Below are 25860 nucleotides of genomic sequence, written 5' to 3' on the forward strand. Positions count from 1 at the left end.
TAACCAGCATGGGCAATGAAAGCAGTGGGCAGGAAGGGGTGTGCTGCGCCCAGTTCACAGTGCACTTCTTCAAAAGAGTGCTTGATTTTCCAGGGATGCTTTTGAACCTCTTTTCATAAGAGAGCAGGAAGGTTGGCCAGATTGTGTGTGTAATGCATGGGACGTGTCGATATTCAGAGCCACAACTGTGTAGTTGTTCTGGTAGAAGGCTTGTAGGCGGGGAAAAAAGACAGATGCGATGTGTTGCCTTATTAATGATTAGGCTATTGATGGCTTCTGGAGAGGAGACCACAGCTACCTCAGCTCAGGCTTCCTTCCCCTGGTTTTCTCGGACATAGATCTGTTGATGAAGACTGTATAAGAACAGGGTGTTATTGCTCCTTTTCCTCCTCCTACCCTTCGCTGAGCAAACGGCCCTTCGCGTGGCTGAAATTTGGTTATTTCTGGGGGTTTTTTTCTTTTGTAGACTTGTAGTTTCCTTCCAGTAATCTAGGTGGCTGTGAGGGAAACGTCTGTAAGATTTAATCTTTTCTTCCTCACTATAGGGAGAAGTCATAACAAAAAGCATTAATAGCCAATGTTAATCACTGTTTGCAGGAAGATCTCTGGACCCCCCCCTGCCCCTGGGCCGTGCTGTCATGCATGTGATCTCTGCTGTGGCTTTTGGATGTCGCTTCTCCATAGAGGATGAAAACTTCCACCGGCTAATTGGAGCCACTGATGATATAATTGCATTTGGAAACAGTTTCTACTATTATGTGAGGAAAACAGCTTTTTTATTATTTGAAATGGAGAAAGAGGAAGATCACTGAAAAGTTTGGCTGTTAATGTTATAATTTACAGCCATTAAATTATATGGCCAGATCGAGGCAGAAACCCAGTCGGGAGCTCCGGATCGGATCGCGGCCATCCGAAGCGGCCGGATCCGAAGCTGGATCAGATCGCTGCCGACTTGCACAGGCCTAGAAGGCAGGACACTTGCCCACCTTTCTGCCCCGCTGCCGCCACCACAGCTGGAGAGCCAAGCAAAGTGGGGGCCGGATGTGGGCTGCCTGCTGCAGGATCAGGGCTCCCCACTCTGCTGCCTTTCCCTTGGCAGCCCCACGCCAGCTGTGCACCCCCTGCCTGCCCAGCAGCAACAGGGGGTACAGCTTCATGCCACCGCTGCCCCCGCTGCTGCTGGGTGGGCAGGGGGTGCCTCGCCATGGTGGTGCGGCCAGTGTGGGGCCCCTGGGCTTGCGGTAGCAGGGCAGGGAGCCCCGAGTCCACAGTGAAGAGCGTGCATCCAGCCCTGCCCCACATACAAATCTGGGGGGGGGCACCTGCCGCCTGCAGCTCCGTACTGCTGCCTGCCCCAGTCCCATGCACTGCCTTGGCTGGACAGAGCACCCTGCCCCACTCCCTCCCTCATTTTTGGGGCCTCAGTTTGTCTCCTGTCTCACCGCCTATACCCGCTCCATGCGCAGACTTACTTGCAGGTAGCTGCTCTCCACACTGCCTGGCTGTGTTGCCAGCCATGTGCAATGTGTGCGGGCACACACATGCTTATGGTGCCTCCTGCTCCCAGCAGCCACTTGCAGGCTGGAACGCTGCCCGCCTGCAAGGGGAACCCTGCCATTTCCTGATCCCTGTAGACTCTGCAAATCTGGAACAAATGCTGTCCCAGTCGTGCAGGCCAGGATTGGGACTTGAGGTTCCCATTGTGGGACTGTCCTGCCCTATTAGGGATGGGATGGTCACCCTGAAGGAAAGAAAGCATTAGTAAAGGAGATGGACTAGATTGCTCTAACTTGTTTTCTTAATTTTATAAACAAAGATTTCTTTTCTTTATGTATTTTATTGTTAACACTAAAACAAATCAAAGGGAACTGAAAGTGGCAAGTGATAAATATACAAAGTGCAGAATCCAGGATATATTTCAACCTGAATATTTCTTCTCAGAGGAAGTCCAGTAGGAGTTGGATACTGTGCTGAGTCCCTTCCATGTAATCTGCTATGAAGATTGCAAGAAACTGCCCTACACAAATGCTGTGATTCACGAGATGCTGCGTTACAGCAGAATTGTCTTAATTGGACTTCCTGGGACAAGTCGGAGGAACACAGATCTGCTGGGATTTCCAATTCAAAAGGTACAGAGCCATGAGCTGCTTGGATATGCTCCTCTTCCCTCTAATATTAGAAAACGTGTATTGTACTAGGAAGCGGCATCAATTCACTCCCAAATGTACTGTGATGTCTTTCTTAAATTCATTTTTTTTTTAGTTTCTCACTGAGGCCCTGATTCAGAAGAGTATCCCTACTCACTGAAGAGCATACTGTGTCTTCTTCCATACACACACCCCTGAATAAAACACACATCTTGTTTTGGAAAGCCAGAATTTAGAAAAAAAAAAAAATCACAGTCACGGCTGACTGTGACCTAGTCCAGGAAATGCGGCACCAGCAAGCTTCTGGTGCCAGCTGCCTGCCCGGACAGTCTTCCTGGACACTCTGTGCTTTCAGGAGGATTTAACTCGGTCACACCAGGTAAGGTCCTAACACCCTTGCAAGGGCAGTGGCAAGCCTGCAAGTAGTTGTTTGTTGTTTGTTTTAATAAGATCCTATAAATGAAGCGGTGTTTCACAAACCTCATCGAGATACTACCAGCAGCTCACTTGCTACTTCAGACACAAGCTCCAGTGCTCAGTCAATAGCTATTGCTGGAGAGGATTAACACAGGACTCCACTGTCTTGACACTCATCTTAGAAGCTTTGTGGCATATCCAGGGTCTCCATTTTGGTGCTTTTCCAACAAAGAAAACAGCTTCCTGCTTAAAACACGTACCCTAATGTTGTGGGTCTGATTTTGGAGGGAAAGGCGCATGCTATACATGAGAAAATATGGTAAAAGCATGCTTAACATAAGAATACTGGAGTTCAATTGAAATCAGTTAACTGCTGTGTTTTTCTCTCCCCCACCCACCTACCTCCTCCTTTCTCCTCTCCCAACTCTACCTTTGCTGTTGTAATCGCTGCTTTCTGTTTAGAAGCTCTGCTTCCTGCAGTCTCTGCACAGCATCTCATGAAGCCAGACACTAATTTCAAAAGCTTATGAATCTCTGATTTAGTTAGTCTGTAGGGTGCAAATCTACCCTGATTTCTACTTAGGATATGAACACTCATATATTTTAATGGTTGCAAAAGAGGAGGGGTAGCAGTTGATTGGTAGCATGCAACAGCTGTAATGATCTAAATGTTACCTCTAGCAATACGAGTTAGCTCAATCACCCTGATTTTGACCCAGAATAAGGTTAGGGTCAAAGTTGGAATCTGTTTGCTATACTTGTATCAATACAGAATCAAGCAGACATCATAGTTGCATTGTGATGCCTTGTATCAGTATCCTTTGAGAGTGATGCAGCTCTTTCATCCCTTAGGTATGTGTTTAAGGCTAGATAGACATAGGCTTAAATGTTCTCCTGCATAAGGATGCACTGAAGTGGGTTTTTTTAAATGAGGGAATGAATGTCCTTATCCTGCAAACAGTGACACAACCCAGCAAGAGTCATTGTCTTTGAAGGTTGGACATTATAAGTGTTAACAGTTCTGCATTTTGGCCTGTGCCAGTGGGAAGTTTGGGAGTGCCAGTAGAAAATACCCCCGCTAATTCCCAGTGGGCACGCCTACACATTCATTAAAGTGCTTTTGCTACTGTGTATTTAGGACCTCTGTTATGAGGTTCTACATAAAGATGTGTTTGGCTGCCCTAATGTGCAGTAGCAAAACCAAATGCCTTTTTAGCAATGCCTTTTTAGTCTACTGTGTATCCACATATTAGCACTGTTTTGATGTGATGCTTTAATGCGCAGTAGAATAGGGTGCTGTGTGGGAAAGCGCATGTGTAGATGCGCCCAGTGTGTTCTGATCTGCTCCTAGTGATGTGTGTCTCCTTTTTTGCTTTTCTTCAGAGACTGTGGTAAAATGAATTGTGTAGGAATTGTTTTTCCTCTCCCCCTTTTTGTTCTTCATTTATCTTTCTTTTGATTTTTCCCATCACTAGTTTGGAGCATTTCAAAACTTTTCCAAATTTTTCAAAGTTCCAGAAAGACCAAAGACAAGGAAACTCTTTAAACTCTGGTCCTGCCAGAGAATTTTTGGAGAAAGATTGGAGAATTTTTCAAAACAGAACTAAGGAAGTTATTAAGTAAAATCCAAGACCAATGGTTGTCAACCTCTTTGGACCCCCGGCACCCCTCAGGTCAGGGCCTCTGGCCTGTCAGGCCCAACCCAGCCAAGCTCTTGAGCTTCCACACCTGACCTTGATCCCTGGCTAATGCAACTGCCCATTCTCTGGCTGGATTGCCTGCTGAGATCACTGCTCAGTCCTTTGAAGCACACCTGCAGCCTCAAACTGGCATGCCTTAACAATAGCCTCGGGGCCTTGTTGCAGGGTAATTTTGGGTGGTTCCTAAAGCTCTTAGCCCCTGGATTGTCCACGCATTAATACCTTAAAGTGGCTAAGCACTCGCTATGCTGCTCAAAGTGATGCCACTCTAGGGCAGAATTATCTCTGACACGCACTACTCAGCCCCTGCTCCATTAAGGTATGGCCATTCCCCACAGATGTGCCATCCATGTTGAAGTCCTCCAGTATCCCAGGATCTCTTACATCCCCACCTGCAGAGAAGGGATAGAAGTCTGTCTTGGCTTACTCAGCTTCTCTGAGTCCTGCCCCTGTTCACCAGGCCTCTAATGGCAAGTCACACCTGTGCAGGTGGGGGAGAGTCAGAGAAGGTTTCTAGACTAAGGGTGTGATTGCGCCAGACTCCAAACTAGCACCAACACCGACCAACATTTGTGTGGCTCAAAGCATAAGGTGTAACAAGGCCCTCAGTCTGCTCCGGGAAGCTGCTCATTCACAGCTATCTCTGGTTCTCCTTGCTTCTGACTCAGTTTTGGTTTTCCTGACCCTTCTTTTGGATCTTCCCTGGGACTCTGCCCCCACCTCTGATTCTCACGGCTTCTGACCTCGGCTGGCACCCCAGATTTCATCTTTCAGATCTCCACTCCACTGATCCAGACCCTGACCTGACACTTTGGTAATCTGCATCCCTGCCCAGCTGACCTCCTGGCTGCCCTACAGGAGCCTAGCTGCAGGCCCGGCCACCAACATCGCGGCTGAATCCTCGCACCTCTTTAGATTCAATGCATCCCTTGGAAAATGTCAGCGCTTACTCTCATCAGTTTTGTGACTACAGAAAAATAATAGCATGATTCTTCTTTTGCTAAGAACTCAGATTACGAGAGGTCAACATGTTTTTGATACTGTGGATTCCTGTTTTAAATGTGAATTATGTGTAGGTGTTTGCACACTGTTACAGGATGGGTGCCACTCCGCACTCCCTTCCTAGTCTGGAGTTCATCTTGCACAAAGTTCACCTCCTTCCAAGTGCTGACCATGTGATATAATTCCTAGTAGATGTTAACTGAGAAGGGAGCCTGCTTATTGCTCTCTCTGGCTTTGTTGCCCAACTGAGCCTTGTCGAGCCCTTTTCCTCCATATTCCTCCACGCTCTGTTGCATTCTCCCTTTGTATCCAAGCCCCACCCTGGCTCTTGCAGGGACCTCCTCACCCCTTTTCCAGTCTCTCCCTCCCCCTCCTCTGGGTAATTACATAAAATCAGACTGCCTCAACTTGCACAACAATAGGAAATATGTTCCACTTCACTGGGGTAACTATAGTGCTCTGTCTCTTTACCGCCTCCTCCCTCCAGCCTGTTAGTTCCCACAGTAACCTGGGGTGTGGGTTTGCTTTCATGGCTAAGTTTCAGGGCTCTCTCTCATTCCCTGCCCCCTGGTACACCTGTCTAACAGTGTTAATATTTCACAGCATCCTTAGATGCATCTTGTGGCACCCTAGAGTGTCCCTAGTTGCCCTGGAGTGGCAACCCTAGTTGAGAATCACTGCCCTGGACCTTATTCATTTTACTGAATCCAGTGGCAGAAAAGAAGGAAAAAAGAGGGAGAGAAAGGAATAACTAAAAACATGAATCTTCGGAAAAGTTGGTGATTTCAGAGCAAGCCCTTATTTAGTGCAAGCAAATGTTTCAGATGAAGACTTTCCAACAGCTCTACGTGTGAAGGTACACTGTTTATTTCAATACATTATGATTCAAAATGCGGCCTTTATTGACCCATCCAAAGGACAGAATTATGAAATAAAACTGAGACCACTCCTACTTCTTTGGAGGGAACAATTGTTTTACCAAATACAAACTATTCTTTTGGATCCTGAGCAAACGTTCAACTCAAACCATTTTCTGGACAAAAATGGAAACTTGGGTACGTACAGATATTTGGGGAGCTTAGGGGGAGGTTAAAGCACATTAAAAATGGCCACTCAATCTAACTTAGTTCACCTACATGCAGATCTTACACTTTGTTCCTTAGCTGGATTGATCTAAGTGTGAACTATACAGAAGTCACAGGAAGGTTAGTTCAGTCAAAAAATGGCGGACCCTATTGAATTTAGCTGTACCTTGGAGATGCACTAAGCTAGATTGGGTCCCAGGATAAATCCTAAAAAGACTCACAGGACAGGGAGTATTAACAGTTCGTCCTGTAACATCAATATGTGCATCTGAACGGTTATCCTAGGATTGCATCATTGAATCAATGGCAGAAAAGCAGCAGTGCATTCAGCTGCTCACTAAACCCTGATTAGGGGAGGATGATGTATGAGCATTCGTGGTCATCTGGCCAGGTGCCAGGGGATTGGAAACTGGCTAATGTGGTCCCTATTTTTAAGAAGGGGAGGCAGGAGGACCAAGTAATTATAGGCCTATAAGCCTCACCTCGGTGCTCAGGAAGCTCTTGGAGAGGATCATCCACGAACACATCTGTGGTGGCCTGCAGGGAAGATCATGCTCAGGGGCAATCAGCATGAGTTCACCAAAGGCAGGTCCTGCCTGACCAACCTGATTGCCTTTTACGACCAAGTAACTAAAGCCTTAGATGATGGTGTCACTGTGGACGTAGTCTTTCTAGACTTTAAGAAGGCCTTTGACACTGTCTCTCATCCCATATAGATTAATATGAATCTATGAATCCTCATCAATAAATTCAGTGACTGCAGCATTTATGCCTGCACAGTTGGATGGGTAAAAAATTGGCTGATGGGGCGCACCCAGAGAGTAGTGGTGGACGGGTTGTACTCAACCTGGCGAGATGTGAGCAGTGGGGTACCCCAGGGCTAGGTCCTCGAGCCCGCACTGTTCAACATCTTCATCAGTGACTTGGACGAGGGGGTGGAAAGCACGCTGTCCAAGTTTGCTGATGACACTAAGATGTGGGGCGAGGTGGACACACTTGAAGGGAGAGAGAGGCTGCAACTAGATTTAGACCGACTACAAAAGTGGGCAGACAAGAATAGGATGGGGTTCAACGTAGACAAATGCAGGGTGCTGCACCTGGGGAGAAGGAATCCACAGCACACATACAGGCTGGGGAGCTCCCCTCTTGAAAGCACAGAGGCGGAAAGGGATCTTGGAGTCTTTATTGACTCCAAGATGAACATGAGTCGCCAATGCCAGACCGCAGCCAGCAAGGCCAGCCAGACTTTGTCGTGCATCCAAAGGTGCATCTCAAGCTGGTCCAGAGAGGTGATCCTCCCCCTCTATGCAACTTTGGTCAGCTGTGCAATGCCACTGAGCAGGCAGGGGACACATGACACAGCCAGCATGCAACTCCCAGGACAAAGGCAGCAGGGCTCAGAGCCCCAAGCACGCAGTGGGCAGCCCGACTCTGCCCTAAGCACAAATCAGGGGGCCATGTGTCCCCCATATGCATCCCCAGGGTGCGTGCAGCAGCAGGGAGCTGTGCCCCGCCCAGTGCCCCTGGATGAGCTGCCCGTGGCTCTGTCTCACAACATGCTCTGGCCCTGTGGCCCCATTCACCCCAGCCCCTGCTCCACTCCTTCCCTTACTGTGGGGGGCCTCAATCTGCCCCCCACCTCTTCCCTCTCTCCCCCACCCATTCCCCTCCACAGACTTACTGGCACAGTGCTGTTCTACACACGCGAGAAGAAAAAACCCTGAGATCTGATCACTCTATCCAGAGATAATGAGCCAGACTTCATTTGAGTTGGAAATTGGGAGTCTCGCAACTTGTTCACCAGAGTTGGCATTACTATGCAAACAGATTTTCAGAGACTATTAACTTGGCTGTGCTTGGAGGAATTTGTGTGGGGTTGGGGACAGCTGCCAAAACATCTGGCACAGGAAACTTCATCTGAGTGGTGAAAGTTTGCTGTAAAGTTTAAGCAACTGGAACAAAGTGTCATGATGAGACATGTTAAATCCAGGAGTTTCTTATAATAGGTTCCCTACTAACAGAATCAGCAGCAATGCAGGAGCAAGGCATGTAGGGAAGGAAGCCTTGCACCTTCTCTTCCATTGCTCAGTTTTCAGTTGGCTGTTATTTCACAGGTTCCAGTTCTTCGGATTGAAAATGTAAGTCCTTCCTCGGTTTCTAATTTGAGGTGGGTGGGAGTCCTGGAGACACAGGGGTTCTTTTTGCTACAGCCTTGAAAATAAATACGGATCAGATAAGGCAGTGATAAGCACTGTCAGGTGCACAGGCACCTGCACATGATGGACCAGGTAAACCTAGACGTTTCAAGCAGGAGTTCATAATGTCAAAAACATTCAGACCTCTTGTGGTCTTTCTGAATTGTAATAGAATAGCTGCAATAATTATATAGCAATAATTGCAGTCCTTTGCAACAGATGAATTAGCCTATTATTTTTCCACAAGCACTTCTGAGGAATCCCATCATTTTCTGAGGTCCCAACTCTAAGGGGGATCTCAGGTGTTTGACCAGCTCCCTAACGATGGTTATTTCATCATCTCTGTCTCATGGCGAGGCTGGGGTAACACAGCTGCAGAAGCCATTTCCCAGTTTCGTCTGACGATCCTGAAGAAATGTTATTTGGAGTCTTCTTGATCACATGAAATACAGCCAGGTCCCTGCTGGAACTTAAATTGCACAGTAGAGATGTGTGTGTTCTCTAGCCTGTCTTGGGAAAACGTTAACAAGGCGGGTGCCACATGCATGTGAACCTTGGACTGCAGGGTGTTAGGAGAAGAGCCAGGGAGCACAGGGGTCAATGGACAGAACCCAGATGTTCCTTGAAAGTCTCATTTGGAGACAGGTTAGGGTAACAGATGATTTGAAATTCATAGCATCAGTGATGCCTAAAGACTGCCATTGTGCACCGTCTGAAATGCAATAGGTGCTGTGGTTCTTTGCTGCCTTCTTCACAGAGAAGTAAATCTTCCGCCAGCTGATTGATTGAAACCCCTGGAAACATAGATGATTTTGGGCAGTGCCATTTGTGCAACGAAGCACACTTTTTTTTTTTTAAACAGCTAGGAAATGAGAGACAAAGAGGAAAGGCTTGAATGTTTTTAGTCCTAAAGAACTGCTCAGAGCCTTAAAATAAAAAATATGCAAGAAAACAGTAGCCCAAAGGTTGATTGTTACCATTGCACAGCACAAACACGATGTGTATAATGCTGACATAGTAATGATCTGGGAACATTCCTGATTGTTAAAAGGAAACATGGAAACATACTCTTGTGACTTGGTCTGTGCAAAGACGCACGCAAATAATCTTTCTGTAAAGAGCAGAGCAGAGGTTTCACATATAGCGATGTTTTGAATCTGAAACAGATTTCTATAGGATAAGTACCATGCTTTCTTACATATAACCCATACCTCCCCTCCAAAAATCAGGTAGTGAATATTGGAGTGCACATTATACATGAGAGAGTGATTTCCCTGGGTCCAGAATTTAGGTGGGGTGCCAGTGGTGGTAGCAGCGTTATTGTGGGTCTGGTCACCTCTCTCCTTTTGACCCCTTATATACCATTCACTTTTTGTCTCCCCTGACCTTACCTGCTCTCAGGGTTCAACTCCTGCCCATCACTTCCCCTCTCTTGTCCAAGACCTCTTAAGTGCTGTCCAAAACTCCTTGTGTGGCTCTGAGAAGCAATTTATCTATGGCCCTGCCACCAAAATCTCGGTAGGTGTTTGGCAGCTTTCCACTCCTCAAGCTCCACCTTTTGGCAAACCAGTTTTGGTTTTCCTGGGCTGGAGTTTTCTTTTTCCCCCTAAACTGTTTCCAAGGTAACAGACTACCTGTAAAATTGAATGACTTGCTCTTCACCCTAGCCCTGGAGGTGTGTCAGAAGCCTGAGCAAGGGAGGTGGCTGGAAACAAATACAGTTTATAATACAATGATATCAGCCAGAGGTCTTAAGTCGTACAAAAGATTTCACGAGTTGTTGTATTGAGTTGTTACTTCACTCAGCTCGCTATTGTTAACTGGCTGCAACTCGTGGAGGGTGATTGCTGATTGTGCTTGAACATTATGACAGTTTGTGCCTCTATGCCTCACCCTTCTTCATGCCCCGAGGAAATCCTCCACGAGTGCTCACTTGTCTAGCTCCATACCATGTTCCTTTGTGAAGCTGGATCCTTAGGGGCACAAGAAGTCATTAGATGCCATGTCCTCTTGAAGCATGTATTTCATTAGCACAGTGTTGGTGGATGTATGTATGGAGTTTTTTGTTTTACTGTTTGCCAAAGACTTGAGTGTTGCAAGCAGGGCATCAGGAGTCTAGGTTCTCAGCACTCAGTACGGGTTTATAAGGGCAGGGATGAAATGAATGACAAAGCTGGCCAGTTTGCAACTGGTTTGCATCTTTACTTGTACTGCACCGCTAACCTACCCTGCCCCAGGCAGGCAGGTAAAGATCGGTTGTAGCTGTCTCCGTCACAGTGACTGATGCCAAAACCTTGAAAATATTTTAGTTTTTGAAGAAAATATTTGAGTTTTCATTTTTTACCAGGATGAAAAGGATACAATATCAAAATATACTGCAGGATTGAAAGTTAAAAGGTTTGAATTGGAAATCATTACCGCTTCTGTTTTCCCATCTTTCAGAGAAGAAGAACCTTTTGACGGTTGCACATATATGAGTTTTGGTTTGTTTGAACCGATTCAAATCGTATTCATAGAATCATAGGGAAGTCAGGATGGAAGGGACCTCTAGAGGTCATCTGGTCCAACTGTCTGCCTGGATTATTCCTATCCAAACCATCCCATACAAACCGTGATCTAAACGCTACACAAGACTACCACCAACCCTGGCACAACACAAGGCACAACACCCAAACCTGCCATAGGTAAAGCAGGGGAACCACAGCAACCAGTCTCCTGCTTCTGTGAAGTGTTAATATATGCTTAGGAGATCCTGGGTCAAGGGCCATGCCCCCCACCACAGAGAAAGGCAAACCCCACACTGCCCTTACATATCTGACCATATGATAAAATTTCTTCCTGGCCCTAAATATGGTGATCGGTCTGACCCTGAGTGGAGGGGCAAGAGCCTCTAGTCAGGACCGTCTGGCTTTGGTCCTAGCAGAAGCAGTGGCACAGCCCAGTCAAATTTCTCAGCCTTGGCTGTAGCCAACACCCAGCTGTTCTGAGGGAGGCTTAAAAATACCCTGACACATGTAGCAGAAAGGGCACAACCAGTAAAGCCCAGAAGCATGGGAAATACTCATAATAAAACATAGGCATAGCTGCACTTATATCATTCCCGACTAGTGTGACTTCATGTTTTATAGTTTCAGAAGGACAAATAAATATAAATATGTAATAGACACGGGCAAAGTGATCATATTTGCTTGAGAAAATACTTTCAAATCTCTTTGTTTCATTCCAGCTGCTTTGTTGTCTCATTATTTTTCAATGTTTTTTGCTTTGGAGTAGCGTGCAGGACAGATATGCCCATCACGACTCACGTTAATGGTTGCACCATCCAAACTTCAATGCTCTGCTCTCACTTTTTGGTTGTTATCTACAGACTAAAGATGAGCCTGTAACAGGGAACCTCGGGTTCCTGTTACTTTAATGAGAAAAAGATAGGGCCTTGAATAGGGGTTAGCCGTAAAAGGAAGGCAGCAAAGAAACAGTGCTGCCTAGGCAGGGAGCTGCCCATTAGGGTGAAAGGGTCCACCTGCGGCCAGTTAGGAGAATCCTGTCTGAGGGGAGGTGGCTGCAGGGAATAGGCCAGGAATAGGCCAGCTAAGGAAATAGGCCAGGATGGCAGAGCCTAGCTTGTGCAGCAGGGTGGCTGCTAGAGCAGCAGTCATAAGCTGCCATGACAGCCAGCCTTCAGACTTCAACCAGAAACCTCTGCTCAACTGCAGCCCCACCTGGGTCAGGGCTTAGGCAGTGTATAAGCTTAGGGCCTGGGCTAGGTCAGGGGGACTGGCCCAGGAAGCTGCAGAGTGGGAAGCTCCTGTCCATGAATTGGTGGGAGGGGCTCGGCTGACTCCTGGAATCCCCTAGGAATGCTAGTAAGGTGCTGAAGACTTGCTATCGGGGTATATAACCCAGGGCGAGGGGAGGTATATCTGCTCTGACTGTAAGTGCTGTTGATGTTTGGACTCAGCATGCGTTTAGTTTATGTTCTAGCCAGTGTGCCTATTCCTTTGTTACAGTTTATTCTGGTGCTTTGGGTTTGGGACAATCAGGGGTTGGTGCCGGTCCCAGTAGTGCCTCTGGGCATGCAGGTGTCTTGAGCCCACCAGGGGCTAGTGACCCAGGACATGGAGTGGGCTTTGGCCCAAAAGTAAATGGCAGCAAAAGAAGATGGTAGCCTAGCTTGGGCGGTAGCCAAGCAGGGCAAGGAGACCCAGTCAGAGAGAGCCAAAGGAGGCTCAGCATTCAGAGCAGGGTGGAGACCAGGGCCAGGGGCCCAGACAGACCAAGCCAAGGTAGGCTCAGTGCCCTGAGCTGAGTGGAGATAGGGCCAGGGTCCCAGAGAGACAGAGGCAAAGGAGGCTTATTACCTGGAGCAGGACAAGGTCTGGGCCAGGAGTGTCCAAGAAGAACTGACACCAAGGGCAGTGGGCCCAGGATTCAAGTAAAAGAGATGGGCTGGAACCCAGAAGTCCAGTTCAGCATAGTGGGCTGGAGTTAGAAGGCCCAGCAAAAGAAAAGGGACAGAGGCTGAGAAGGCTGAGGCCCTGATAAGGGAGCAATTGCACAGTACATCTGTGAGGCATGAGTGTGGCATAAGAGGTGGTTGGAAAACTAAAAGCCCTTAAGGCTACAGGTGCCCTTTGGGGGCACAGGCAAGTCAAAAGGATTGACTTAGACTAAGAGGGGCAGAACTTAGACCAGCAGGGTCTGGGTGAGCCCTGCTGGTTGCTAGAAAAACTGGGGCTCACTGTAGAATCCTCAGGCAGGCTGTCTTTTGATCAAACAAATATTTTAAGGCATGGCAGGCAAATGAGGAGGGGAGGGCACCCTACATCTAGGGTGAGGTGAGGGTTGTGTGAACATCAGAGGGTGTTACAGCCACCCCAGGAGCATGAACCTTGCTCCAGAGCCCAACTCAATGTATGATGAAGACAACATTGTAACAGGAGAGACGGCAGGGTCACCATGCTAGCCCTTGCCGCCTCCTCTACTGTGCCAAGTTTCGGACTTGCACCCTCCTATTCTCGCCCGCCGTGACTTTGATGATATCTGTTTTTGTAGGGAGACTACCTCTCCTCCACTTGGCCACAGTTCTCCTGCTCCGCGTGTCCGGCGTCTCTAGGCCTTGCGGGCCTTCTCTATACGCTGCCCTTCTCACCGGGCTCTTCCCGCTGCAGGGCTGCCCTTCTTACCGGGCTCTTCTTTGGAGCTGGGGTCTGTACCACCGAACTCCGTGCCCTCACTGGGGCTGGGGTCCTCACTCTACCGTGAGTCCCCTATGAGGCCTCCTCCATCCCCTTATAGCCTCACCCAAACCACCGGTGTAACATCAACACAAACTCAGTGTAATACATAACAACACAAACTCGAGCCTCCTGGCTATAACTCAAACATATGCCCTCTGGCTATAACAACATTGCTCCACTCTGGTCAAGCTGTACTTGCCGTTAGGCTTCTCCTCGCATCCTAACTCCAGGAGCTCCTGCCCCTCTGGCTGCTGGCAGGGAACTGCCTCTCGTCTCAGCTCTCTCTCCCCTTCCTAAGAGCCAGGCCTTGCCCCTTATAGCCAGCTGATCGCTGGCAGGTGTGGGTCATTTGCGGCCTCCTGTTGCCCTGGCAACCCGCACCTGATGAGCCTTCCTGGCTCTCGTAGTAGCAGGCACCTTAGTGTCCTGCTACAAACATGATTCAGTCTATTTTGGACCTATTCATGGCAGGTACAGAGACCACAACTACCACTATGTGCTGGGCATTCGTGTATATGGTACTTAGATGAGATGGGGATAAGTTTCAAAGAGAAAGCCTAACAGTTAACACAATTTGTAGAAACAGTACAAGTTCCAACACTAATTTTTAAGGAGCTGCTGAATTAGGAGATCTGCAGGCTGGGATGCCACATCATGTTTCATTTTTATTGACTGCAGACAGAGTGTTCAGTCTGGCAAAGATGTTGAAGGAACTGCAGCCAAAGTTTGAAGGAGCTTACTGCCTAACTCTTCTGCAGACTTACACTGAGGGAAGACAGCTGATAGCATTTAACTTAAAATGAGATCTTGGCCTGTGCAGTGTGAACAGCCTTGTGCTGCGATCTCTCAGCAAAATATAACAAAGATAATTTGTGCTTGGTAACAGAAACGTTTTCTTTTAACAATAGAAGAGAAAACAAGAACCCCTACCACGGACAAGGAGGTGGACTATATGACCTCTCACAGTGCCTTCCAGCCTTACTTCTCTGTGACTGTATGAACCATATTCATAGTGACATGCAAGATGATTGAGAGGGAGAAAAGGCATTGGCGAGAAGAGAGGGCAATCACAGGCATGTGGCATGGCTGCAAAGCACGTAAGTAGAGTTCTGCAGGATTAGATGAGGGGCTCAGAGATAGTGAAAGACTAACTGCTGGCATTGCAATACAGCTATGTAGCACGTGCTCAATTAAGTTTGCAATGCAGCTGCTGATAAAGAAGATTTTCATTCTCCAACTGCCACACCTCTGCCTGCTCTAATCTTCCCTTGCAGCGGAGACTCCTAGGGTGTGCCTGGCTTGAGAGAGACTGATGGGGAGTTGGCAGGCCAGAGGTTGTTGCACCTATTGTTTTGGGATCCTGGAGCAGAGGGGCTCACACACTTGCCCCGAGTTTTGCAAGACATAAAACTTCTCATGAGCTTTAATTTAAAATCAGAAAAGGACATAAAATATTGTGAATTGTGACAATCATAAGGGGGGGGGGGGGTTAAACTCCCAGTGGTTGCTGTATAATATTGCAAGAAACTGCCCTACACAAATGCTGAGATTCATGAGATCCAGCGCTATGGGAGCATTGTTTTAATTATAATCCCCAGGGGAAGTGTGAAGGACACAGTGCTGCTGGGGTATCCGATTCCAAAGGTACAGGTGTCCGCTGTGATATGCTCCTGCCGTGAGATATCCAAGGAAGTGCAGTCTCTCTCCTCGTGTATATGCTTCTCCTGCCCGCCGCAGGTAGTGCCTTAGTAAGCAGCATCAGCGCAGGATGCCAGTTGTGTTACTGGGCCTCTTATCCTCATTTTTAAAGTTTCTCACAGATGGCCTCATTCAGGAAAGCTCCCACTTTCAATAGAGCATTGAAACATAGATGATTCATAGATTTTTAGGGCAAGAAAGGACTTCAACAGATCATAGAGTCTGACCCCCTACCTGGGTAGGAAAGAGTGCTGGGGTCAGATGACCCCTGCCAGATGCCTACCCAACCTTCTCTGAAAGACCCCAAGGTAGGGGAGAGCACCACCTCCCTTGGGAGCCCGTTCCAAGTTTTGGCCACCCTTACCATGAAGAAGTTTTTCCTGATAGCTAGCCTAAATATGGTCTCTCTCAGTTTGTGACTATTGCTCCTTGTTACCCCAGGAGGTGCCCTGGTGAACAGACCATCTCTGGTTCCTTGCTGTGCCCCTTAATGAATTTGTAGGCGGCCACAAGATCACCTCTCAGCCTTCTCTTGTGGAGGCTGAAGAGGTCCAGGTCCCTCCGTCTCTTCTTATAGGGCTTGGCCTGTAAACCCGTAACCATACGAGTGGCCTCCTCTGGACCCCCTCGAGGGTAAGCTTAAGATGCATCCAAAATCAGTGTTGTGGGTGTCAGTAATATCATGTGCTTCAGCAGCGCAGCCTTTGCTAGAAGCAGGCCTGGGAATGAAATGAGCATGTTTAATTTCCAGTATATCCCGATCCAGTCCTCTTGAGATGGGTCTGTCGCAAACTCGTGAAGCCTGGTCAGTAGGTCTGTGCGAATAGGAAACTATTCAATTCGAGTTCAGATTCAGCCAATTTGGATGCCAGCGATTCAATTTGGAGCTCCGAATTGGTTTCAAACTTTGATTTGGCTAAATTGGCTCTGAAGCTTTGGAGCCGATTTGGAGATTCGGCCACAGGGTATAATGGGGAATCAATGAAATATCTATAACTTTGTTGGGTTTTGTCCAATTTGGATGAAACTTGCAGGGGTCATTGCCTCTGCTGAGAGCACGAAACCTGTCAAGTTTCAAGGAGACAGGTACAGGGTTTTGGGGGAAACTGCACCCCAAATTCGTGAAAGCAAAACTCATGTCATGTGTGTGTTGAGCCACAGTGGGGTGATAACTGCAGGGATGGTAGCCCCTGGTGAGGCCACAAAGCCTGCTAAGTTTCAAGGAGATAGGTGTAGGAGCTTGGGGGAAACTGCACCTCAAGCTGCAAACAAGCAAAACTCGTGACATGGGTGACGCTGTGTGTGTTAAGGCACAGCAGGGTGAAAGCTGCAGGGATGGTGGCCCCTGCTGTGGCCACGACGCCTGCCAGCTGTCAAGGAGGTAGGTGCAGGGGGGCTCTGGGGCCCTGCACCTCTAGCTGCTGACAGGCAAAACTCACGACATGGGTGCTTGTGCAACTGTGTCTGTCTTGGGGCAGTTGACTGTCTTGACAAAATAAACTGAGTAATATGCAGCATTAAACTGTTTGCAAAGTACAGTAATCAGCACCAGCACCAATGGGCTACTGAGCTATGGGCTGCCCCAGAGCCCCATGCTCATATATGCACAGGGGAGGGGGCACAGATGGGGGGGGGTGCCTGCATCCCCCTGGCACTGCCCGCTCCTCACTACCTCCTCGCCCCTGTATCCTCCTGGCAGCATCCTCCTGCAGGCCACGTCACACCCTCCCCTTTCTCCCCAGCAGGCATCAGGGACAGGGTCACAAGAACCCAGGCCAGGACGCAGAGACACCGCTTGCATTGTGCTGACTCTGCTGCCACGTCTGTGGTGGTGCTGAGTGTTTCACAAAGCTTCACAAACAAAGCCACAGGCACTGAGGGCGGAATCAGCAGAAGGCACACCACGTCCCTGCCTGTGCTCTCTTCGCCCTGTCCCCAGAGCCTGCCATGGCACTGGGACCTGTGGCTGCTCCAGACAGCCTGGAGCAGCAACTAATTTGTTGTTGTTGTTTTTAGCATTTTCCTTAGCATGTGTCCTGGCATGCCAAGGAAAATATCTCCACATACCATTAACTGGCATGCGTGCTGGGGGTTGCCTATCCTTGATTTAGAGTAAGAATACCTATGGCCTGTGGACTGCAAGAGATGCATTGTGTTCTCAGAGAACCTGGATTGCCAGGACACATACCCTGAGGACAAGATAATATCCCCTACCAGGCCCTGATAGACAGGGAGCCCTTTTATAGTCACATACCCCACAATATTTTGTAAATATTGCCACAGATTTTAAACGGGCATTGAAGGAATTTAGGATGAGTGTTAGGTTTTGCACCATAGTAAGTAATCACAACTCTGTAAGAGTAGTTCTCCTTTTTAATTTTGATCCAAACTTGGGGTGAGTCTGCCTGCCACCCTGCTTAGGCATCCCAGAGCCACAAACGTAACATCCTCCACCCTAATCAACTTCCCATTTATTCCTCTGTCAGCCCTGGCACCCCCTTGAAATCTGGAGCAAGGAGAAAAGGAGCGTCAGCATGAATTTGGTGAGGTGTTGCTGTTGGAGAAAGTGAAGTCTCTTCAGTAAGTATCTCTTTTGTAATCTTTATTATAGTGGTTGCTATCTGAATGCACTATATAATGCCACTACTTGGCTTGCTGATTCTTCATATACAAGAGCCCCGTATCTAACCAAACCGATTTCTGCTGCTACTTTGCCTTGTTCTTCTTTCTTATAAGTGTGCCACATGTCAGTATGACTGCTGGTATTAAAGACAGTACAGGTTTTGCTACCCAGCAGAAGTTATGACTGTATTTGATGTTTTTGCTTGCTATGTAATGCCCGCTGACTGGAATGAATTCACCTTTGGTCCTTCATTCAATATTTGTAATAATAACTGTTGCAGAAAATCATATCCCCCAAATTCCTCATGGTTTTGATAGTATTTCTGGTGCGAGAAGCTTATGAACATGTCACAAAGTGACTGGGGCAGAAGCACACCCCTGGATTGTTCCTGAAACATTTGTTCTGGTCCTCGGCCAAAGTGTAGCTTTATCCCATGTGCTTAATCCTCTCTGTGCACTGAGTTCCGGTTTGGTGTGTAGCTGGGAGCTTGTGGCATATGTCTAACCTAGCTATTAGGATAAGAGGTGCATTCTTTGCTGAAACCAGGTTGGGGTTTTTTGGAAAATGCTGTTTTGTCTCAATTGAACTGTTTTGCAAAAAATGGTTCCTGTGAACATCCCACCAAACACCGGCAGGTTGTGCTGGGGTGCCTGACACCCAACATGGGCCCTGCCCTGGGGCAGGGGCTTGAGGACTGCAGGCCATGCACTGGTTCTGGAATTTCAGAATTTCATCTGGAAAGGAAATACCTACTTTTGACCGGCCCTTACTATGATTCTGGGATTGAAGCCACTGCAGCAGTTTGGCCTCTGCGCAGAGAAGTTAGGGTAGACTGTCCCTGTGTTTCAGTCTATTTGCAGTTTGCCCAAAACAGGCTTTAGCTGTAGGTACAGATTGCTGCTTCTTCCTGCACTCTCTCGATCTGAGAACTTCAAAGCTAAAGGAGGAGTGGGCAGCACAGGTCAAGAGCTACTCCTTGAAAACCATTTTTCCCCTTCTCTGCTTGCTTCCCTCTTGTGCCCAGCGAGAGGACAGCAATGACGCAGTCACTCCATTGTGTGCTCTTAACTTCCCTGCAATAGAAACCATTTAAATGGAGTGGGGAACAAGTGGATCTCAGTGTCTGATTCCTTTTTAAGGATTCATATTTTAAAATAAGTGATCAAAATGATTTCATTGCAAGTGTCTGTGTCTAAAGCCACATATATAAACCTATCTTGTGATATGTACCAGAAAGAATGGTTTTCTTTACAATGATCATAGCAACAAATGAGACGGAGAACAAGGACAAGGATAAAAGAGCAAGGGATGTGGTATAACTCTGCTATAAATGCATGGAATTTGGGCTGTTTAGATGTGGGGCTCTCCAACAGGATGAGCTGACCTGTGAATAGTACTTATATATCACATGCTGTAAGACAGGGTGTCAAACACATGTTTCGCAGGCAGGATCAGGCCTGTGGAACTAGATAATCTGGTCCATGGGTTACCGGACCAACCCCATGCACGGGGTTGCACATGGCACACACAGTGGTCAGGGACACGTTGCACGTGGTGTCTCGCTGCCTCTGGGACCGGTGCGGATGGGGCCATGCCAGAGCTTGCACACGGGTGGTCCAGCAGGGTGCCGCATGCATATGTGGGCTCCAAGACTCGCTGTGCGGCGGTATGCTGGGCTTGCAGGGGGCGTGCGCTGCCCGTGGAGTGCTGACTAGACCCAGGGCTGCAGTGGCACAGCGGGTCCTGAACATGGGCTGCAGGCAGCACCCTGGACCAATGCCCTGTGCTACCTTCAGCCCTGGGCCCAGTGTGTATGCCATGGGCATCGTAGGCCCCATGCCAGCCCCGTGTGCCCCGTGCACAGCAAGCCCTGGGGCCAGTGTTGCTGTGTGCTGTGCTTGGACTGGGTTCTGCACCATGGGCACTGCACAGGCTGTTTCCATGGGGCTGGATGAGTTTGATGCTCTTGCTATGTATCTAAAGTACCATAATAATGATCATTAAAGAGGTTAGTTACTGAAGCCACAGTTGCTTTCTAATTATCACTTGACTGTTACGTACCTATTTTTCAAAACCTAAGTTACATACTGGTGTTGTATAAGATTTATAATGCAAATGAAGTGTTGTGGGATAATTAGTCTTTGTTATAGTTCAGTAGGTTTTAGACAATGCACTTACATCCTCAGAATATGTTCAGGCAATCAAGGTTTTCCAGTGCTGAAATGCAACTCTTGCAGTCTGGGTGTTGACGGTGTCATCACTCTGTGTCCTGCTGGAGTGAGGAATTCCCGATGGTGTTAATAAAGTAATCTCTTAATAAAAATGTATCGTTTCACGTACAGGTTAGCTATAAACACAGTGCAGCTGAGAAGAAATTTAATTTTTGCAAATGATTCCAAAGTCTTCTCTATGAAAAGTAGTAGTAGTAATATTAATAAATCAGACTATCTCATGTGACAGCTCCACTGGATTGGAGGACATTGCTTAATTGTAATATTAAATTAATCTCTTAATAAGCAGTTACTGTTGTATTCCCAGTTCTCTCCCAAGCTCCAAATAGAAACCCCACAAAATGACATGATCCCAACTCAGCCCTGCCTGATGGGGATTGGGGAGGTAGGAGGTCTTCACTGTCCTGCTCGTGTCTGTAGAAAGGCATCATACTTTCATAGTTTCATAGTAGGTCGGGTCACAAGGGACCTGAGCAGATCATCAAGTCCGACCCCCTGCCATGGCAGGAAAGGATGCTGGGGTCAAATGACCCCGGCTAGGTAGTTGTCTAGTCTCCTTTCGAAGACCCCCAGCACCACTTCCCTTGCAAGTTGGTTCCAGCTCCTAGCCGCTCTGACTGTGAAGTAGCGCCTCCTGATATCCAGCCTAAATGTACTCTCAGTCAACTTATGGCTGTTATTCCTTGTTACTCCCAGTAGTGCTCGGGAGAACAGGGACTCTCCCATAGCCTCCTGGTCCCCCTCGGCCAGTTTATAGACGGCCACCAGATCCCCTCTCAGCCTTCTCTTGTGGAGGCTGAACAGGTCCAGGTCCCATCGCCTCTCCTCGTAGGACCTGCCTTGCTGCCCCCTGACCATGCGGCTGGCCCTCCTCTGGACCCCCTCCACATTGTCCACATCCCTCCTGAAGTGCGGCGCCCAGACCTGGACGCAGTACTCCAGCTGTGGCCTGACCAGTGTCGCATAGAGGGCGAGGATCACCTCCTTGGACCTGCTCGAGATGCATCTGTGGACAGACTCAACCCCTGAGACATCCTGCCCTGGGGAGGAAGCAGGTTCAGCATTTGGTTGTGTGGTGCAATGGTTTTCACTTGGCCTTTTCTGGCACTGGTCTTTTCTACAGATGGCAAAAATTCATGGCAACATCTTCACTTTGTGGCTGGCACATGTCCCTGTGGTCGTGCTGCATGGATTCTAGGCAGTGAAGGATGGTCTGACCACCCACGCAGAAGATATTTCTGCATGGCCAAGAAGTGCTGCCTTCAATAGGTTCACAAATGGAAAGGGTAACGTTTTGTTACATACGAAATATGTGGAATGGTTGAAATTGCCTTTGCTGTTTCCCTGCTTTCCAGCCCTGTCAGCTGAACTAGTTGAAAGTTTTAAAAACAGTGGTTCTCAACCTTTCTAGACTCAAGGCCTCTCCATAACTTCTGTGGATTAAGCGGCACCCCATTTCATCACCAAATTTCTTTTCTATGGTGCTTCCTTCTCTGCAGACGGGCCAGGCAGTGGGTGCAAGGTGCTTATCTCCTCACACTATCTGCAGCACCCTTCAAAGGAGCTTGTGGCACCCCAAGGCACACTGGCACCCTAGTTAAGAATTGTAGTGTTTGTCTCTAGTGGGTTATGGAATAGAGAAGATCCCACACAACTTACTGATTCATTTGATGCACTGGCTGGGGGAGTATTTAGCTGATTGCACGATTTCACAATGATTGCACACTTAATTCATACAACACAATTTTATTTTAAAATTCTTTGCTACGCATATAACACTGCTTAGCTTGAAGAAATACCACAAACATTAAGAACACAATAATTATATGTGTCAGAAACAATGCTCCGAATGCACTTCCTTCCCAAACAATGCTATAAGAATTAGTATTACAAAAACAACTACAATTACAACTAAAAGTTAAATTTGAATCAATACTATTATTTTCATAATATACTTACAATCCTAGAATTCTGAGAAGCCAAACACCTAAATATGGTTTCATTCCTCAGTAGTACAATTTAATGGGTTGGCCTCAGTAGTACGGTTCAATGGGCTTGCCTCAGCAGTACGGTTCAATGGGCTGGCCTCAGCAGTGATAGGACTAAGTCCCCTTCCTTCAGTCCCTTTCGGGTGCTCTGCAGCTTCAGCGTGAACTAAGAGATTCGTGTTCACAGAGGGGGTGGTTCAGGTGATCAGTCTGATCCAGGCTACACTTGCGATTCTTCCTTCGTTGTTCTGCAAGTGAGGTTACCTCCAAATTGGGACAGTAGGTTACAGTTTTTATTGAGTGAGTTGCCGTCCTGGGCCCCTCCTACCCAAACCTGTCACTACTCCTAAATTTGGGCTCGGATCTTTCTCAACAGATTCTTTTGCTTGGTAATCAGTTTCTTTCTTGACTATTCTAATTACTTTGGGGAATTTCCATATCACTGAATTGATTTTTTATTTCCAATCTTGTCAAAAGGCCCTAGGGTTTGATCTCTCGGAATTTGGGATATTTGCTTAAGGGTCATTTTTAGGTTCTCTTTGTTAAAGCCTCTAAAGATAAAATTCAAGAGTTAAGACTTTGAGCAAAGTCAGAACCTTCCGCACGTAGACCAAAACAATGGCCTAGATAAGAAGATAAATCTTGTCTTCCTAAACTGGCTAATGGGTAACTATTACAAACATTCAAACTATTTCATTCAATATGACAGTGTTAAACTCTGCAATATTTTAGTGAACATGGGACCAATGCTAGTAAAGATTTTCATAAGCTCTTTGTATGTTTTTTTGCAGGCTCCACCCCACGCACAGTCAAGCCAGATGTTAGTTATTAGGGGTGTGCGAAACAGGCCCTATTCAATTTGGATTTGGACCGAATCAGGGACAGTGATTTGATCTGTTGATTTGGATTACTGTCCCCAATTCGATTTGGCCAAATCCAAATTTGACGATTCGATGCTGATTCGGAGAATCAGTGATTCGGACACAGGCACAGCTTTAAAAGTTTTTTCTTCATACCTCGAGGTGAGCACTGTGATGCTGGGGCACGTAGAGCGTCCCACAGCAGCACAGGGGCCTCCCCCACATGCTTGGCAGCAAACCTGGAAGTGGACTGGAAGTATTTCTGGTCCACTTCTGCATCTGCCGGGGAGTGTGTTGGGGCGCCCCCTGCACCCCCCCCCCAGCCCAGTGATTGGGTGCTCCCCTGGGTGCCCCTTCCAGACCCAGGACTCACCAGTCACTGAGCCAGGAGGGCATGGGGGCCCCCCAGCACATTCCCCAGTGTACCCAGAAGTGCTTCTGGTCCACTTCCAGGTCTGCGGCTGAGCACGCTGGGGATCCCTCCATGCTTCTGTGGGACGCTGCATCTGCCCCAGCACTGCAACAATCTCAAGCCACCTGCTACCTAGAGGTATGTAGAAAAAACATTTAAACCTGTGTCTATATCTAAATCGCTGAATCTCTCTGAATCGATTTGGAGGGCTCCAAACTGATTGGGAGAGATTAAAGGGTCCTCTGATTTGATTCAGATTCAGAGATTCAACCACCAAATCAGGCCAAATCTCCACCGAATCGAATCAGGGACCGAAGCTTCGCACAGGCCTATTAGTTATTAAGAGAGCTACTGCGACTGAGCAGTTGGCTTGGCAGGACAAAGGAGTGAGAACTGGAACTCAGGAGGAGTGGGAAGAAAAACCCTAAGGAAAAATGTTTGAAGTGTTTGATAGGCCACATCACAAGGTGGTGTGTCGATGGGTGCAGGAAGCGGTTGCGATGCCCTAAAGAATTGTGTGGTGGGTCGGCTGCAAGGCTTGAAACTTCCTTTTGCCCCAGACACACACTCTCCTGTCTCCCTGCCATCCGGGAGATGGTTTTGAGATGGGATGAGGCTGCTTGGTGGGGAAATGGAAAGGAAATGTTGTGGCCTCTGCCCTCCCTGTTTCAGAAGAAAACACTGGCTGCCTTACAGCCAAGGGCTGGGCGAGGTGAATCTCTCCCTTGTTACCTTTTTTTTACCCCCCAGCACACAGCACCCCCTGACATCAGAATGCCCCTTCTTCTGGAGCCATCTGTTTTTCCTCCAGCACCATCCCTTCTCTCTCCAGTTCATTCAGTCCTTCCTCTTGATCTCTGTAGTGTATAGAAATGGGGCAATGTCTCCTTAAAGAATTGAAGTGCCTGGCCCTTCCTGTGCTGTAGGGTTCAGAGGCCACCAGACCTCTGCCAGAGCTGCAGCATTTGTATCCAGGCAGGCCGCCTTTGCTCAATATAGTTTGTGAACATGGGTGTTTAGGACCCCACTGTCCCTGGGTGGTTCCTTCATATTACAGATGTGGTATCAGTATCAATGCACAATAGTCTTGTCTTCATTTGCTCACACTTTAACATTCATATCCTGTCTTGTTCAGAAAACCCTCTCCACCAGATGCTGCCACATCTAAGTATTCCTTTCTCTTTGCTTAAAAAATACCTTTGATAGCTTGGTCTCCTTCCACCCAGTCTTGAATCCCCTTTTCTCTTCCACTGGCACTATCCCTAAATATTGAACCTTCTCCTTCCGCAGCAGGCTTATAATACTTGCAGCCTGCATAGAGCTCAGTACCTCTCTAGTATTGCTGACACCAAGGGTTCAAAATAGTCTAAATGTTTAGTTTGTCGAAAAGAATAAAACATTCCAAGCAAATTTGGGATTGTCTCAGAATAGAAGTTTTTAACAAGAAAATGTCAGTTTTGATTGATTTTTTTTTTTTGGATGGGACAATGGTAGTAACATTTTCACTGCAACTGAAATGATCAAGACATTAGTTTCAACATTTTTAGATATATTTTCAATTTTTTTGAACTTCTTCCATGAAAATTTTCAGTATTTCACTTTTCATGCCCAGGCAAACCATAGAATCATAGAAAATGAGGGTTGGAAGGAACCTTAGGAGGTCATCTAGTGCAACCCCCTGCTCAAAACAGGAGCAGCCCCAACTACAGCATCCCAGCCAAGGCTTAGCCTAGCTGGGTCTTAAAAACCTCCAAGGATGGAGATTCTACCACCTCTCTGGGTAACCTGTTCCAGGGCTTCACCACCCTCCTAGTGAGAGAGTTTTTTTCCTAATATCTAACCCAATCTTCCCTTGCTGCAACTTGAGCCCATTGCTCCTTGCTCTGTCATCTGCTCTGTCATCACTGAGAACAGTCCAGCTTCATCCTCTAAGATCACTGGGGGATGGGGAAATGCTGACTGGAGCATGCCCAGGGACTGGCACACAAGAAAGCTCTGAAGTTGGGGATAGTAGGAGAACCACTCTTGCAAGAATTGAGGGAATGGTTCTCCCTCAGCGTGATAGGAAATCGAGGGTCTCAGCTGGAGGATTGAGGTGCCTGTACACTAGTGCCAGGAGCATGGGGAACAAGCAGGAGGAGCTAGCTCTCCTACTCTCCAGTGGTCATTACAATCTAGTAGGGATCATGGAGGCTTGTTGGGACTCCTGACATGATTGGAACGTAGCCATAGAGGGCTACACCCTGCACAGAAGGGACCGAGTAG

At 47.6% G+C, this 25860-nt stretch overlaps 1 long non-coding RNA gene across 12 annotated transcripts in view; it reads left to right on the forward strand.

The window, feature by feature from the left end:
- Positions 1–25860, forward strand: part of LOC132243314 (uncharacterized) — a 61708-nt gene that overhangs the window by 15602 nt on the left and 20246 nt on the right. For 4 of the 12 annotated variants that reach the window (XR_009463540.1, XR_009463539.1, XR_009463541.1 and 1 more), the window contains 3 exons: positions 598–758; positions 1942–2129; positions 3027–6218. This is a non-coding gene — a long non-coding RNA (uncharacterized LOC132243314). Of the gene's footprint in view, positions 1–597; positions 759–1941; positions 2130–2262; positions 2527–3026; positions 6219–14691; positions 14881–17967; positions 18062–21458; positions 21622–25860 lie in introns of those variants that run through there. The other 8 variants (XR_009463543.1, XR_009463548.1, XR_009463547.1 and 5 more) reach the window with 6 other exon arrangements.

The sequence above is a fragment of the Alligator mississippiensis genome, chromosome 7, assembly GCF_030867095.1.
Source record: "Alligator mississippiensis isolate rAllMis1 chromosome 7, rAllMis1, whole genome shotgun sequence".
Classification (NCBI taxonomy): domain Eukaryota; kingdom Metazoa; phylum Chordata; order Crocodylia; family Alligatoridae; genus Alligator; species Alligator mississippiensis.